The following is an 18,628-nucleotide window of genomic DNA, read 5'->3' as shown; positions in this document are numbered from 1 at the left end:
GGATAGTATATTTTGCACGTGAAAGTTCTCTTCCTTATACTAATTATTCGTGAATTGCTTGTATGACCAATATTGCGTTTGTCAAGCCTCGAATGATTTCACTTTCTAAACCCATTGTGAAGCTACCACTAGGCATGATGTGATTTCAACTTTATGATATTCAATTTATTCAACAACTTACTCATACGATATAAGTGAAGCACAAGAGTAAATGACAAGCTACTCCAAAAAGATATAAGTGAAGATCAAGCGAGTAGTTAAGTAAATAGGTGGCTATGTGAAGACTCTCTTTTATTTAAAAACTTTCAGATCTAAGTATTTTATTCAAACAGCAAGGAAAATAAAATAAAATGACATTCCAAGGATAGCACAACTCATGTGAAGAAGCAAAAACTTAGGCTCAACCGATACTAATCGATAATTGTTGAAGAATAAAGGTTGGATGCCTACCGGGGCATCCCCAAGCTTAGATGCCTGAGACTTCTTGAATATTATCTTGGGATGCCTTGGTCATCCCCAAGCTTGAGCTTTTCTGTCTCCTTAATTCTTCTCATATCACGGTTTTCCTAAATCTCAAAAGCTTCATCCACACAAAACTCAGCAAGAACTCGTGAGATAAGTTTGTATAAACCAATGCAAAAACCTTATCATTGTCTACTGTAGCAAATCACTAAAATTACTATTCAACATTGCATACTAAATGCCTCTGCATATTTAATACTCCTATCCTTAAATAGAATCATTAAACAAGCAAACATATGCAAACAATGCAAACATAACAGCAATCTGCCAGAACAGTACAGTCTGTAAAGAATGCAAGAGTATCTATACTTATTCAACTCCAAACATTATAAAAATTTACCACACTATAGATAATTTATCAGATCTTATTATGCAAAAAGTTTCAACATTTTATCACACTCTGAATTTTCTAGGGAATTTTTGCAACATCGGTAAACTTTCTGTTTTCAAACAGCAACATGTAGACTTGTAAAATACACATAGTAAAGGCTATCCTTGACATTTTTATTGAAATAAAAGATGCAAAACATTATTGTAAATAACAGCAAGCAAATACTAACAAAATAAATTGATGCTCCAAGCAAAACACATATCATGTGACGAATCAAAACATAGCTCCAAGTGAGGTTACCGATAATGTTGGAGACGAAAGAGGGGATGCCTTCCGGGGCATCCCCAAGCTTAGTTGCTTGGATCTTCCTTGGATATTACCTTGGGGTGCCTTGGGAATCCCCAATCTTAGGTTCTTATCACTCCTTATTCTCCTCATATCGATGTCTCACCCAAAACTTGAAAACCTCAATCACACAAAACTTAACGGAACTTCGTAAGAGAGGTTAGTATGACAAAGAGCAAACCATTCCACTTTTGGTACGGTCAAAGACAAGATTCATAATTGTTCTCACACAATGCCTACTGTATCATATCATTTCTACAATTTATATTGAGCAATATAAGCCATAGAAACTAGAAGACAAGCAAACTATGCATTGAAAACAGAATCTGTCAAAAACAGAACAGTCTGTAGTAATCTGTACTCAAACCATACTTCTGCTACTCCAAAAATTCTGAAACTTTAGGACCACGTGAGCAATTTGTATATTAATCATATGCAAAAGAATCAACTCAAAAGCGCTCTCATGTTAAAAATAAGAATTATTTTCGTGAGCGCAAAAGTTTCTGTTTTTCAGCAAGATCAAATCAACTATCACCCAACATGATCCCAAAGGCTTTACTTGGAACTTTATTGAAACAAAAGCTATAAAATATGATTACTACAGTAGAATAATCATGTGAACACATAAAAATAGTAGGTAAAAGTGTTGGCTTGTCTCCCAACAAGCGCTTTTCTTTTATGCTAGGCACGATGATTTCAATGATGCTCCCATAAAAGATAAGAATTGAAACATAAAGAGAGCATCAGAAGCATATGACTAGCACATTTAGGTCTAACCCCCTTCCTATGCATAGGGATTTTGTGAGAAAACAACTTATGGGAACAAGAATCAACGAGCATAGGAAGGCAAAACAAGTGCAACTTCAAAATAATCAACACATAGAGAAGAAACTTGATATTATTGAGATATGTAAGGGCATAAGTTCCTTTCTCATAATAATTTTCAGAGGCATCATGAATGGATTCAAAAATATAACTATCACATACAACCTATTTTCATGATGCACAAGCATAGAAGATTTATCACTCTTTATGGCATACATGTCATCATAATAATCATCATAGATCGCAACTTCATTGTCATAATCAATTGAAACCTCTTCCAAAATAGTGGATGTATCACTAAATAAAGTCATGACCTCTCCAAATCCACTTTCATCAATATTTTAATAAGATTCAACACCCTCCAAAATAGTGGGATCACTACTACCTAGAGTTGACACTTTTCCAAACCCACTTTCATCAATGTAATCATCATAAATAGGAGGCATTCTATCAGCATAATAAATTTTCTTATCGAAAGTAGAAAGAATCAATGGATCATATTCATTAAGCAAACCATCCCGAAGCTTAGGACAAGCAATATTACCAGCAAATAAATCTTCAACCATATCATACTCAGTAAACATAGCATCCCCAAGCTTGTGGTTTTGCATATCATCACATCATTCTTATCAATAGTATGAATGGCACCAATAGTATACCAAACATTATTATCATATTCTCCCAAGCAAGTGCTAAAACTATTTTCAAGATCATAATGGATATCATTGTCTTCCCAATCATAATCATCACAACAAGCAATAGGCATAACAAAATCATCATCAATATCATCATCCTCCATCAACATATTTGATTCACTTTCATGAGGCACGATGGTGATGGGAGCAACATTATTTGGGAGAGACACCTTTTTACCTCTATTCTTTCTTCTTTTCTTCTTCTTCACCACACCATGTGTGGGTTTAATTAATTTTTTCAAGCTTCTTGTTGAAGAGATTGATTGGATAGGAAGCTCCTCCTCGTTACCTGATTCATCATAATAAACACTTGGAGGGTTTTGGGAAACATTTCCCCTTTCATTAGTACTCTCTTCATACTCCATTTGTTTTCTTGTCTTTAAATAGTTGGCAATATAAGGATTCTCAATGCAATTTACCGCACAAAACATATAAATTTCTTCTAGATCAAAATCAAGAAATCTCTCGAGATTAAATTTTGGAATACCCTTAGTTATATGCTTCATTTCTTCATACCCCAAAAGAAGACTAAGCTCTTTATGATGCTCAAGGGTAATCAAGTTATCACAATTTTTGGACACGATTTGATCATGAATTTTTTTGCATCGGAGATCTAAATGACCATGTTCATTGCAAAGTTCACAAGGATGGCGGAAAAAATTAAGTCTTTCAGCACACTCATCTAGCCTCTCTTGCAACCTTTTTGTTTCTAAATATTTATGCTTCTTACAAAATCTATCTTCCCTTTTTGGTGTGCAAAGGCACTCCCAATTCACTCCGCAAAAAGTGACATGCTCATAAGAAACATTTTTGTCATGACTTATGCAATCATCATTAGCATTTTGGATATTCAAAGAATTCACACTAACAACATTGCAATCATGCTCATCATTCAAATATTTTGTGCCAAGCATTTTGTTGACTTCTTCTTCTAACAATTGAGCACAATTTTCCGAACCATCTTTTTCAAGAAAGATATTATAAAGATGATCAATAATAGGATGCAACCTAAATTCCATTTTTTGTAGTTTTCTTTTTATAAACCAAAGTAGTGATAAAACAAGAAACTAAAAGATTCAATTGCAAGATCTAAAGATATACCTTCAAGCACTCACCTCCCGGCAACGGCGCCAGAAAAGAGCTTGATGTCTACTACGCAACTTTATTCTTGTAGACACGTGTTGGGCCTCCAAGCGCAGAGTTTTGTAGGACAGTAGCAATTTTCCCTCAACTGGATGACCTAAGGTTTATCAGTCCGTGAGAGGTGTAGGATGAAGATGGTCTCTCTCAAACGACCCTACAACCAAATACAAGAAATCTCTTGTGTCCCCAACACACCCAATACAATGGCAAATTGTATAGGTGCACTAGTTCGCGAAGAGATGGTGATAAAAGTGTAATATGGATGGTAGAAATATATTTTTATAATATGAATAAATAAAAACAGCAAGGTAGAAAATAGTAAACGGGCACAAAAACGATGTTGCAATGCTTAAAAAGGAGGCCTAGGGTCCGTACTTTCACTAGTGCAACCTCTCAACAATGCTAACATAGTTGGATCATATAATTATCCCTCAAAGTGCAATAAATACTCACTCCCGAATCCTATTAGCGGAGAACAAAAGATAGAAATTGTTTGTAGGGTACGAAACCACCTCAAAGTTATTCTCTCCGATCAATCTATCCTAGATTTCGTACTAAAACTACGCAAGCTATTCTTTCCGATCGATCTAATCAAGAGTTCGTACTAAAATAACACCAAAGCAAATTCATATTCATAATACTCAATCCACACAAAGAACTACAAGGAGACCCCAAAGTTTCTATCGGAGAAAAGATAATAAAAAGGTGCATCAACCCTTATGCATAGATTACCCCAATATCACCGCGGGAATCTGCAAGTTGAGTGCCATAACCAATATCAAGTGAATCAATACGATACCTCATTGTCACCTCAAGTATTCATACCACAAGACATACATCAAGTGTTCTCAAATCTGAACATTCAATCCGACATGACAAAACTTCAAAGGGTAAAGATTCAATTCATCACAACAAGAGTATAGAGGGGAGAAACATCATATGATCCATCTATATTAACAAAGCCCATGATATAGATCACGAGAGAGAGATTAAACACATAGCTACTCGTACAAACCCTCAGCCCCGAGGGTGGACTACTCCCTCCTCATCGTGGTGGCCGCCGGGATCATGAAGATGGCCACCGGAGACGATTCCCCCCTCCGGCAGGGTGCCGAAACGGGTCTAGATTGGTTTTTGGTGGCTACGGAACCCTGTGGCGGTGGAACTTCTGATCTAGGTTAACCCCAAAGGGCTTCGAAATATTTGGGAATTTACAGTGCAAAGAAGGGGTGCGGGAGGCCACCGAGGTGGGCACAACCCACCTGGGCGCGCCAGGTTGTGCCCCCCTCGGGGCACCCCCTAGGTGCTGCTCTAGCCCATCAGGAGTCTTCTGGCCCATAAAAAATCCACAAAAAGTTTCACGGTGTTCGGACTCCGTTTAATATTGATTTTCTGCGATGTAAAAAACAAGCAAAAAACAGCAACTTGCACTGGGCACTGGGTCAATAAGTTAGTCCCAAAAAATGATATAAAGTTGCTATAAAATGATTGTAAAACATCCAAGAATGATAATATATTGGCATGAATACTTCATAAATTATAGATACATTGGAGACGTATCAACCCCCTATTGCCTACACTCACTTGGCGACAGTTCCAACTGCCGTCACGGAAAGGGGTTAAAAACCGTTTGTATAGCACCGACACGCACCAGTGAATAAAAAACAACAAGGTAGCAAGTAACAAAAGTGAGCACAAACGGTATTGCAATGCTTGAAAATGAGGCCTAGGGTTCATACTTTCACTAGTACAATCTCTCAACAATGCTAGTATTATCGGATCATATAACCATCCCTCAACCTGCGATGAATCACTCCAAAGTTCTTATATAGCAGAGAACATAAGACGAAATTGTCTGTAGGGTACGAAACCACCTCGAAGTTATCCTTTCCGATCGAGCTATCCCTATAAGTGTCACAAACAGCCCAAGAGTTCGTACTAAAATTAACACCATATGATACACATCAACCAACTCTAATGTCACCTAGATACTCCAATGTCACCGCGAGTATCCGTGAGTTGATTATACGATATGCATCAAACAACTTCAAATTCATAATAGTCAATCCAACATAAAGAACCTCAAACTGTGCCCCAACATTTCTACCAGAGAAACAAGGATGAAAATGTGCATCGACCCCTATGCATAGATCAACCCAATGTCACCTCGGAATCCGTGAGTTGAGTTCCAATACATATATCAAGTGAATCAATATGATACCCCATTGTCACCACGGGTATTCATAGCAGGACATACATCAAGTGCTCTCAAATCCACAAAAGTATTCAATTTGATAATAATGAAATCTCAAAGGGAAAACTCAATTCATCACAACAAGATAGAGAGGGAGAAACACCTATGATCAAACTATATTAACTAAGCTCGCGATACATCAAGATCGTGTCAAATCAAGAACATGAGAGAGAGAGAGAGAGATCAAACACATAGCTACTATTAGAAACCCTCAACCCCGAGGGTGGACTACTCCCTCCTCATCATGGTGGCCACCGGGATGATGAAGATGGCCTCCGGTGATGATTTCCCCCTCCGGCAGGGTGCCGGGACAGGGTTTAGATTAGTTTTTCATTTCTGGGGGTTTCTGTATTTATAGTATTTCTTGGCGTCGATCACACGTCCAGATGGGCCACGAGGTGCCCAATACCCACCAGCCCACGGCAAAGGCCTCTAGCGCGCCCTGGTGGGTAGTGCCACCTCCCTCACCTTCTGGTCCTCCCACGAAGCTTCTACTGCCTCTTTTGTTCCAAAAAAATCGCCAAAAAGTTTCGTTGCATTTGGAGAACTTCTATTTCTGCATAAAAAACAACACCATGGTAGTTTTGTTGAAAACAGCGTCAGTCCGGGTTAGTTCCATTCAAATCATACCAAAACCATATAGAATTGTTGTAAACATGGCATGAATACTTCATAAATTATAGATACGTTGGAGACATATCAGCCACAAACACTAATTAAAACATAAAATCACAATCATTACAATAGCATAATTGTGTGCTTATTGAAAAATAGAAAAAAATAAACACAAAAAAGATAACTATTGGGTTGCGTCCCAACTAGCGCTATTGTTTTACGCCCCTAGCTAGGCATAATGCATAGTTCCAAGTGTTCTCATCTTTGGTTTTAATTCATAGGTGGCCCTCATGATTGATTCATATGGTGGCTTAATTCTAGTTCTAGGGAAGTGTTCCATACCCTTCTTTAATGGAAACTGAAATTTTATATTCCCTTCTTTCATGTAAATAACTGCATCTATGGTTCGTAAGAACGGTCTACCAAGTATTATGGGACAAGACAGATTGCAATCAATATCAAGTAAAATCAATGATTCCTATTTGCAATAATAAGAACATCATTAATTCTACCCAAAGGCTTTTTAATATTAGAATCTGCCAAGTGCAAATTAAGAGAACATTCATCAATATTGGTAAAACCTAGCACATCACATAGAGATTTTAGAATTGTGGAAACACTAGCACCCAAATCACATAAATCATTGCACTCATAATTTTTAATCTTGACTTTAATGGTGGGTTCACATTCATCCTAGAATTTTCTAGGAATTGAAATCTCTAATTCTAGTTTTTCTTCTAAGGCTTTTCACCGCTTCTATGATATGTTTAGTAAAAGCCTTATTTTGTTCATAAGCATTGGGTGAATTTAGCATGGATTATAACAAAGAAATACATTCAATCAAAGAACAACTATCATAATTGAAGTCTTTGTAATCCAAGAGAGTGGGCACATCACTAGTTAAAGTTTTTAGCTCTCCAAACCCACTTTTAGCAATTTTTTCATCAAGATTTTCACTCTCTGAATTATGGGGATGCCTTCTAGCTAAAGCTGACTCTTCTTAAGCCCCCATTTCATCAAATTTTATATTTCTAAGGGAAATAATTTTCACGGGAGGAAAATACTTAGTGATAAAAGCATCTTTGCACCCTATCCAAGAATCAAAACTATTTCGTGGCAAAGATGAAAACCAAAATTTTGCCGCGGTGAGAACGGGAATAATTTTAGTTTCACAATATCATTATCCACATCTTTTTTCTTTTGCATGTCACACAATTCTATGAAAGTGTTAAGATGGGATGCAACATTTTCATTAGGACTACAAGAAAATTGTTCTTTCATAACAAGATTTAGCAAAGCGGCATTAATATCACAAGTCTCCGCGCTAGCGGCAGGAGGAGCAATCGTAATATAATAATAATTATTATTATTACTATTAGCGAAATCACACAAATTTGTATTTTCTTGAGACATCGTGACTACGCAAAAAAGATAACAAGCAAGCAAAGAAGCAAACAAGAAAAAGGCAAATCAAAAATATTTTTGTATTTTTGTATAAACTTTTTAAAAGTGGGGGAGATGAAAACGAGAGGCAAAGGCAAATAAAATAAATGCAAGGAGATGAAAGTTTATGCGTAGGTACTTGATAGATGTTGATGATGTCTCCCCGACAACGGCGCCATAAATTCTTCCTGCTACTTGTGAACTGCGTTGGGATTTCCCCGAAGAGGAGAGGATGATGCAGTACAGTAGAGATAAGTATTTCCCTCAGTTAAGAACCAAGGTTATCAATCCAGTAGGAGAACCAAGCAACAACTCGGTAGCAGCACCTGCACCCAAACAACAAATCCTTACAACCCAACGCGAACAAGGGGTTGTCAATCCCTCGACGGTTACAAGCAAGATTAAATTGTATGGTATTTGATAGATAGATCGACAAAAATACAAAATAAAATAAATAAAATAAAAATTCAGCAAGGTATTTTTCATTTTTATATATGATAAAAGATAGACACAGGGGCCATAGTTTTCACTAGAGGTTTCTCTCTTGAAAATAACATATGGTGGATAAACAAATTACCTTTGGGCAATTGATAGAAAAGCAAATAATTATGATGATATCCAAGGCAATGATCATGTATATAGGCATCACGTATGACACAAGTAGACCCAAATGATTCTGCATCTACTACTATTACTCCACACATCGACCGCTATCTAGCATGCATCTAGTGTATTATGTCCATAAAAAATAGAGTAACGCCTTAGCAAGATGACATGATGTAGACAATATAAACTCACGTATGAATAAACCCCATCTTTTTACCCTTAATAGCAATGATACAGTGCGTGTCATGTCCCCTTTTGTCACTGTGATTGAGCACCGCAAGATCGAACCCTTTACAAAGCACCTCTCCCATTGTAAGAAAATTGATCTAGTTGGCCAAACCAAATCAATAGATTGGAGAGAAATAGGATGCTATAACAATCATGCATAAAAGAGTTCAGAGAAAACTCAAATAATATTCATGGATAGATCTGATCATAAACTCACAATTCATCGGATCCCAACAAACACACCACAAAAAGTGATTACATCAGATAGAACTCCAAGATCATCGAGGAGAACATTGTATTGAAGATCAAATACAGAGAAGAAGCCATCTAGCTACTAACTATGGACCCGTAGGTATGTGGTAAACTACTCACGCATCATCAGAAGGGCAGCAAGGATGATGTAGAGCCCCTCCTTGATCGAATCCCCCTCCGGCAGAGTGCTGGAAAAGGCCTCCAGATGGGATCTGTCAAGAATAGGAACTTGCGACAGCGAAAACCATATTTCATGGACTCCTCTGTTGGTTTCATGATTTTAGAGAATTTCTTGAGGCGGAGGTTAAACAAAGCCACGTGGGCCCCACAAGCCACCAGGGCGCGCCCTGGTGCCTTGTGGGCCACTGCTCCATCTTCTCATCCCCTCCTGAAGCTTCCAGGGTCTCTTACTGGGAGAAAAAAATCTCCAAAAAGTTTCGTGGCATTTGGACTTCGTTTGGTATTGATATTCTGAAAAACCAAAAACAGGCAAAAAGAAGCAACTGGCACTGGGCACTAAGTTAATAGGTTAGTCCCAAAACCTGATATATAATTACTTGAAAGTGTATATAAAACATCAAAGGTTGATACTATAACAACATGGAAGAATCAAAAATTATAGATACGTTGGAGACGTATCAGATCACTCTATGGAAAGTGATAGCTTTGAACTGATTACTCTCTGAGAGTAGGTGGAATGGGCGGGGGTATATATAGGCAGCACCGAAAATCCAACCGTTACACACCTTTATGCACTATTCGGTGCGACCGGGTGAAAACACTCGGTAAGTCCGACCGACTAGTACAAAAGGTTTGTACTCTAAGCTTTTCGGTGATACCGTACAAAATGAAACCTCTTGGTGGGACCGAATCATGATGACCTAACCACGTTCCACACTTCAGTGTCACCGATTGAACCCACTCGAAAATTCCGAAGTGAAATCAATTGGTAACAGAAGGTTGGCAAGTGCTCTTCGGTGGGACCGAATGGTCATCTCGGTGAGACAGAGATGCTAGGGTTTAGGCAGTGGCTATGTTAAGTGCCTTTCAGTGAGTCTGGTTGTATGTGTTTTGGTGGGACTAAGAAAGGCTTTCGGGTTTTGGACATAGATGAATGTGAGTGTGCGACTGAGGGTTTTGGAGCAATATCTCTAAGCACTTGAGCAGTTAGATCATGATCAAAACCTCATCCCCTTTAATAGTATTAGCTTTCCTATGGACTCAATTTGATCTTGGATCACTTAACAAAAAATATAGATTCTTGAAGCTTTGCCAACACATGTCCTTTGTAGCTTGAGGGGTCCACGTATCAATCCATATGCTTGCCTAAGTTGAACTCTTCCTGAAAAGTACTCAAGGAAAATAGTAGTCCAATAATATGTATGTTTACATGAATTACCAAAACCACAAAGGGAGTGAATGTGCTTTCAATGTCCCCATTTTTGGAGATTGATGATAACATACATCAAAGCTTCAAATGAAGGATATATCATAGAAATAGAGTAAAGCTTTGAGAAACATGCAACATGTATAAGCTTCCCCTACAATTGTGCATATTTAGATATTTGCTCATGGAATTCAAATGAATAGTTGAATAGGTAAGAAGACTCTACATGACACATGCATCTTGGCAGAATGCATCCGAGAAAAAGATAAGAATGGAAATGTTCATGTGTACATGATCCTTTCTCGCAAGAAAGTATATACATCAAGCAAGGAATCATCATGCACAAGAGTATGATGTGTACACTTACCTTGAGGTGCTTGAGAATTATACTTGAAGAAACAAACTTGAGAAAACAAGGTTAGATATCACAAGAATCTATCTTCAAGAAAATATAAGAACTTCAAGAATTCCATGATTGGGATGACATGTCAAAGAGGTAGCATCACTAGGTGAGTACTTCCTGAAAGCTAACATGTGCCCAAGAAATCAATAAAGATTTGCAATAGAGTTTCAAAGAATTTTTCTCCCCTAAGCCAAAATTCCTCTCTTCCTAAATCTGAGATTGTAGACATGGGAGAAGATCGGGTGAGACAAAACCAGAGCACAAAAAAGATCAAACAATTAGAGCACAAAAACATTGGATTCAAACATATGTTTCTCCCCACTTAGAAACATATACTTATATCCCCTCTTATATATGTGTATTTCTCTCCCTTTAAATAAGTATTTAGATAAGCCTTGATGTGCCTTCTCTCCCCCTTTGACATCAATTTCCTAGAAGGGTTGGCCTTTTGGTCATTGGTCAATAGGAAATGATCAATCAGTCATTCTTAGAATTAACACTGAATAACGTGTTAATTACATCGGTCATTCTAAGCCAGGTCAATTCAGTCAAACCGATGAACTACTGAACTATTTATCTTGTAGACTTGGTGTCATCAATGATTTTAGAGACCGATTGCACCACAAAGATAAAGATTTGTCAGACACAGCTAACTTGCAATCAGACCATTGAAGGATTTGCAATGAATTTAGAGAAGATTTGCAATGAACTGACAGAAGGAAATCAAAGGTAACTAGGAGGAAGTTTTTTAAGGAATAACAAAGTACTAGATCAAAATAATACCAATTTAAACAAGGATCAAAAGCAGCAAATGAAAAACTTCAACTAGTATAGGGTCGGCAACCATGTCACTTATGTTAGAGTATATTGACTTAGGAGTCAAGTGAGAGCACTTGATCATTGGTCATACTCATCGTTAAGCTTGAAATGGGGTTACCATTTTTCGTTTAATTAGTTCAGTGTATTCACATCTCTTGAGTTGCTTTGGCTCATGTCTTGGAGTAAAGCTTCTCTAAGATGTGAGGAGTTACATTGGATTTTGTTGTTGACGAGGTCATGTAGTTGAACTTGGTGAGGATGCTCAAGGATGATGATGTTCATCATTGTGCTTTGAAGTTCATCTTCCTACATGGGTTAGTCATGCTAGGAACAACATGTATATCCAAATTGACAAAAGTGAAATGTTATGTCAATTTTGTCAAAGGATACTTTTGGTGTTATCTTATTCCTTGTTTACAACAAATGGGATCTTTGGTACTTAGTTCATGTATGATTTCTCAAGATGGAAGTTTGGAGCAATCTTGTGAATTATAGCTTGTCCAAGTACCTACATGGTGTTAGATGCAATACAAGGGAGCCATATATCCAAGATATGAGATAGTCATCATAAGAGGAATATCAAGGACTAGTCAAGTATGAGCATGTCCTTGCATGCATCCAAGTGACGTCTTTCAAGTTCATGTTGGAAGCATCACGAATGTTTAAATCACTCCTCAACCAACAAAACGTCTTCTCATCAAAAGGTTTTGTGAAGATATCCGCCACTTGCTTGTCAGTACGAACATGCTTAAGGTTAATGCCACCTTTAGCCACATGATCACATATGAGATGGTGAGAAACATCAATATGGTTAGTACGAGAGTGCTGAACGGGATTGTGTGCAATCTTAATGGCACTCTCATTGTCACAAAGCAATGTGACATGTTTCACATTTATCCCATAGTCTTTGGGAGCTCGAGTCATCCATAGTAATTGAGCACAACATGATCCCGCGGCAATGTATTCTGCTTCGGTGGTAGTTAGAGGTACGAAATTTTGCTACTTGGAGAACTAAGACACAAGGGACCTCCAAATAAATTGACAAGTACCTGGAGTGGACTTTCTATCAATCTTGTCACCAGCATAGTCTAAATCGCAGTAGCCCGCAAGATTAAAAGATGATCCTTTGGGATACCATATGCGAAAGTTTGGTGTATGTATCAAATATCTCATAATACTTTTCACCCCCAATAGATGACACTCCTTTGGTGCCGCTTGGTACCATGCACACACTTAACATAATGTCGGGATGGGAAGAACAAAGATATAGCAATGAACCGATCATAGATCGATAAACCTTTTGATCAACTGGTTTGTTCTCTTTAGTGAGGTCAGGATGTCCACTAGTAGGGATAGGTGTTTTCATGCATTTACTATTTTGCATGTTGAACTACTTGAACAAGCCCTTGGTATACTTTGTTTGAGAAATGAAGGTACCCTCTCTAGTTTGATTGATTTGCAAAAAAAAGAAGAATTTGAGTTCACACATCATAGACATCTCATACTTCTCTAACATCAACCTTCCAAACTTTTCACTAAAATAAGGGTTACTGGATCCAAATATGACATCATCAACATAAATTTGGCACACAAATAATTCACCATCACTCTCTTCGTGAATAAGGTTGCATCAATTTTACCATTTTCAAAACCTTTTTCAATGAGAAAATTGTCAAGCATTTGTACCAAGCTCTAGTAGCTTCTTTAAGACCATAAAGAGCTTTATGAAGTATGTAAACATGGTTAGCTTTCTTAGGATTCACAAAACTGGGGGTTTGTTGATACGTCTCCAAAGTATCTATAATTTTTTTGTTTCATACTATTATATTATAAATCTTGGATGTTTCATATGCAGTTTTATGCTATTTTATACCATTTTTGGGACTAACCTATTAACCTAGTGTCGAGTGCCAATTGCTGTTTTTTTGTCTTTATGGAAAATCAATATCAAACGAAGTCCAAATGGAAAAAAAGATCTTTGGATTAATTTTTTCTGGACCAAAAGGGCCCTGGAAGCTTTGGGAGGAGACCACACGAGATACGAGAAGCCACAAGGTCGGGGGGGCGCCCCCTTGAGCTGGTGGGCCCCATGAAGCTCCGTTTGACCTAATTCCACTTCTATAAATTTAGAAATATTCCCAAACCAACAAAGAGCCACCCGAAACACTTTTTCCGCCACCGCAAGCTTCTGTTCTTCCGTGATCCCATCTGGAGGCATTTTCAGGTACTCTGCTGGAAGGGGAATCGATCATGGAGGGCTTCTACATCATCCTTGAGGCCTTCCGATGTTGTGTGACTAGTTCACCATAGACCTACGGGTCCATAGCTAGTAGCTACGTGGCTTCTTCTCTCTGTTTGATATTCAATAGAATGTTCTCCTCGATCTTCTTGGAGTTCTATCTGATGTAATCTTCTTTTGCGGTGTGTTTGTTGGGATCCGATGAATTGCGGGTTTTATTGTAACATCCCAAAATTATAAATTTTGGAATGTTATATTAAATAGATAGTTTTGATTGATTGTTTGACTGTTGTGTGACTGATTGACTGAAAGTGAGTGAAATTCGAAAGCTTTTGAAAGTTAAATGAGAGGGAATGAAATGACTTTCCCAAACTGCCACCTTTGCTTTTATGATCTCCGTGAATTCAAATTCTTTTCAAATACAAAACCCTAGAGAGAAGATGACATGACTTCTTCCATTTAAATAAATGAAAACGGTTTTGAAAAGATTTGAATTTTATTTGGAAATATTTTTTTCCAAATTCAAAAACTTTAAGCAACTCAATGATTTTCATGAGAGAAGATAAAATGACTTCTTCAAAACTTATGAAATATGAGTTGGAAGTTTTAAAAGAATTAAATTCAAAATCCCTTTTGAAATTATTTTCATTGGGAGTTATTTGAGTTTTGTTCAAATTACTTTTCTCCAAATATAAAATATATGGAAATTAGGGTAAAATGATTCCCGACATCAAAAAATTGGAGAGAAATAAATTTGAAAGTATTTTGGTATTTTTAAAAATGATTTTATTGGATTTTATTAGAGCAGTAGCACTGTTTGATTTATATGAATTTTTGTGGATCCTTTTTTATGCTAGAAAAATGTTCAAGTTGTAGAAAATCTTTTTTTGAAAATTTTGATATAAAATATGCCTATATTATATTTTATTTTATTTTGGTTTATGTTTATTTTCTTCTCTGCCAAAAGTTGTTAAAAAAACCTTTCCTCCGACTGGGCCGGCCCAACTAGCCAGCCATCGCGCCGCCGCCACCGACATCGTCGGGGAGACCGAGTCCCCCACGACGCCGCGCCGCCGCCCGAGTCCGGTCGGGACTCCTCCCGAGGCCAGCGCCGCCCCCCCCCCCTTTATAAGCGGGCCCCGGACCCCTCTTCTCCGCCGAAGACGCGCCACCGCCCTCGCAAATCTCGCGCCGCCACCGCTGCACTTCGCCCGCACCGCCGCCGCCGCACTTCGCCCGCACCGCCGCTACCGTACTTCGCCGCGCCACCGCCTGCACGCCGCCGCCTCGCTTCGCCGCCCGCGCCGCTGCTGCCCGCTGCCGCATCGCCGTAGCCCCGCGTCGCCGTTGCCGCCGTCTTACCGGAGCTCCGCCGCTGCCACGTCGGAACCGCCGCAGATCCGATCCGCCGCCGGTTTCCTCGCCTGAACCGGTATAAACCGCAACAACCGCCCCGGTTTTTTTTCTAGTTTCGGTTTTTCTTTTAGATCGGTTAATTTTTATTTAGGTTAGTTTATTCTGCGAGCGTTCATTAGCTAGGGTTCAGAAGCGAACGGTATTTGTTCGTTATGTTCTGTAGCGAACGTTCGTTCGATAGGATTTTTCTTTTTCTTTTTAGTTTTCGGCCAGGGACCTATTCGTGATAAATTTTCTTCACACACTAGTCCCTGTACTTCAATCGGTCACTACTTTTTACTCGTTTGTCCAAATCCAACGAAACCAACGCCCACTTCTTCGTCTTGATCCCCTCTATCCAGATAAACAACTTAAACATATTTTTGAAAGTTTAAACTTTGAATTCAAACAGATTTGTATTTGAACTTGTTTTGATCGTAACTTGAGTTTCGTAGCTCCGTTTGAGTTGATTCTTTTTTGCTAATCGAAGCTCTTGACCTAAACTTTCTGATAAGGCCAAATTCACCTAATTTTGGTACTTTTAGAAATTGTTTTATGTTGCAAGAGTTATTTGCTTGGTTTTGATGTTTTCCGAATTGTCTTCTTCGTTCTTTCTGATCTTTTGCGTGATTGCTTATGTGTGGTTACTATTGCTTGCTCACGCCAGATTGGCCGGAGTGTGACGAGTAGAACTATCAGGAGTTATGAGTGCGAATCTTCTTCATCAACAGTATGAGGCAAGTTCACACCTTGATCATATCTCTTTCATACCCGGTTTTTATGCATTAGTTTCAACCCTCGCACACTGCATGGTTAGGACTTGATAACAATTGGGTATTGGGAAGTAGTTGATGAGGTAGGAACCTATTGTCCTGCATTCAAACCTTGGGAGTTACTTCTACATTATGCTCATACTGCTCTGATGTGCTCGTAGACATGGATTGGTTGAGTGTATTCATGACAGATGTGAGAGTTATCATTAATGGTTAACTTAAGGTGGCTACTTTAATACACATCTGGGTGGATTGGTAGGGGCACCCTGGAGCACCCAATGGTTTGCCCGGGCACCTGGAGAACCCAATGCTTGCCCAAGGGGATCCTGGAGGACCCGTGTGATCACCCTATGGAATGCCACCCAGGCTCAAAGGGATCATAAGATTATCCATGCTAGAAACTTCCGTGTGCAGCCACAAGCTATTATGGGCTCTAGCATAGTTGAGTATGTTGCATGACCTCTTTCAGTGGTAGGCTAGCAGATGTAGAGGGAAAGTAGGTGTAACTGTCTACCCAGAGTAAAGAGTTAATGCTTCTGAAAGACTGTGTCTCGGTCATCCGTTTCTCAAACACCATGTAGTGCGAGAAATCCAACGGAGGAGATCGAGTCTTGTGGGGAGAAGTGCGCAAACCTCTGCAGAGTGTACAAACTAATCATGATTAGCCGTGTCCCCGGTTATGGACATCTTGAGTATCTGGTTCTTGGATTATCATATTGATCTCATCACTCTAAATTAATTTGTTGGGATGTTAATGATTACTTTAATTGGGATTGACTGGAGGAACCTTCTCAATGATGTTTCAATTACCATGATAGTTAAATAAAATATATTCCTTTGTTGTAGGGGAAAATTGGCTTTTCACAAAAACATTATAACCATAGAGCCTCCACCAGCCAAATATGCATGTAGTGATAGCCTTTATTCATCATTGCTCTACAGTGTGAATTTTCCAGTACATTCAATGTACTGACCCTTTGTGGTTGCAACGTCTCATGTTGCAGGATTCTTACGACGAGTAAGTGATACGTTAGGGTTACGATTTCTACACTCAACTTTGCCGTTGGTGTTGATGGGAATACACAACCTTGTTGTTACTTCCGCTATTTGGATTGAGGTAATAGTATTTACGTTATTTATACATGTGATTTACCTCTGTTATAAATCCTCGAGTACTGTGTGTGTCAGCATGCCGATCCAGGGATGACACTTAAACACAGAGACTTGACCGTCTGAGGTGAGGTCGCTCAATTTATGATATGAATATTCATGAGAAGCAATTGACTCTTTTCTGAACTTTATTATGCATGATATTCATAGCTTTGTATTTCTCTCCGATCTATCTGTTTGGTTTGGCCAACTAGATTGATTTATCTTCAGTGCGAGAGGTGCTTTGTGATGGTTTCAATCTTGTGGTGCTCTATATCCTAGTGACAAAAGGGGACAAGACACGTATTTGCATCATTGCCATTAATGGAAAACGACAGGGCTTATTCATATTGATTCGGTTTACTTTGTCTACATCATGTCATTTTGCTTAAGGTGTTACTCCGTTTTTCATGAACTTAATACCATAGATGCATGCTCGATAGTGGTCGATTGGTGGAGCAATAGTAGTAGATGCAGGTATGAGTCGGTCTACTTGTGTGGGACGTGATGCCTATATACATGATCATTTCCTTGGATATCGTCATAACTAGCGCTTTTCTATAAATTTCCCCAAGTAATTTCTTCACCCACCATATGCTATGTGTTCGAGAGAGAAGTGCAACATCCCGAAATTTTAAATTTTGGAATGTAATATAAATTAAATAGGATTGATTGTTTGATTGATTGACTGAAAGTGGGTGAAATTTGAACCTTTTTGAAAGTTGAATGAGAGGGAATAAAAGGACTTTCCCAGAGCTTTCATCTTTGCTTTTGATCTCCAATGAATTCAAATTCATTTCATCATAAAACAATAGAGTGAAGAAAATGTGACTTCTTCCATTTAAAGAAATGAAAAGGGATTTGAATTCCAAATTCAGAAACTTTGTGCAACTCAATGAGTTTCATGAGAGAAGATAAAATGATGTCTTCAAATTGAACAAATATAGTTGGAAGTTTCAAACAAACATTTTAAAAAGTCAATTTGAAGTTATTTGAAACTCACCTTCAATTTGAAGTTATTTGAATTTTAAATTCTCTGATAAGTTATTCAAAATGAGAGAAGTAATATCACACTTCAAAATTCAGAGGCATTTGAAATATATTTGGCCCAGAGAAAGCAGAAAAGATTTGATTTTGGTTTGAAATTCAAATTCAAAACCAATTAGGAGTTATTTAGTTTCATTCAAATTATATTTCTCCAAAA

At 38.2% G+C, this 18,628-nt stretch overlaps 1 pseudogene; it reads right to left on the bottom strand.

The window, feature by feature from the left end:
* LOC123120445 (GATA zinc finger domain-containing protein 14-like) overlaps positions 1–15,433 on the bottom strand; it is a 122,422-nt pseudogene extending 106,989 nt beyond the window's left edge.
* Between the last annotated feature and the right edge of the window lie 3,195 nt (positions 15,434–18,628).

The sequence above is a fragment of the Triticum aestivum genome, chromosome 5D, assembly GCF_018294505.1.
Source record: "Triticum aestivum cultivar Chinese Spring chromosome 5D, IWGSC CS RefSeq v2.1, whole genome shotgun sequence".
Classification (NCBI taxonomy): domain Eukaryota; kingdom Viridiplantae; phylum Streptophyta; class Magnoliopsida; order Poales; family Poaceae; genus Triticum; species Triticum aestivum.
The sequence above is the reverse complement of the archived record's forward strand: the minus strand, read 5'-3'. Positions and strand labels throughout refer to the sequence as shown.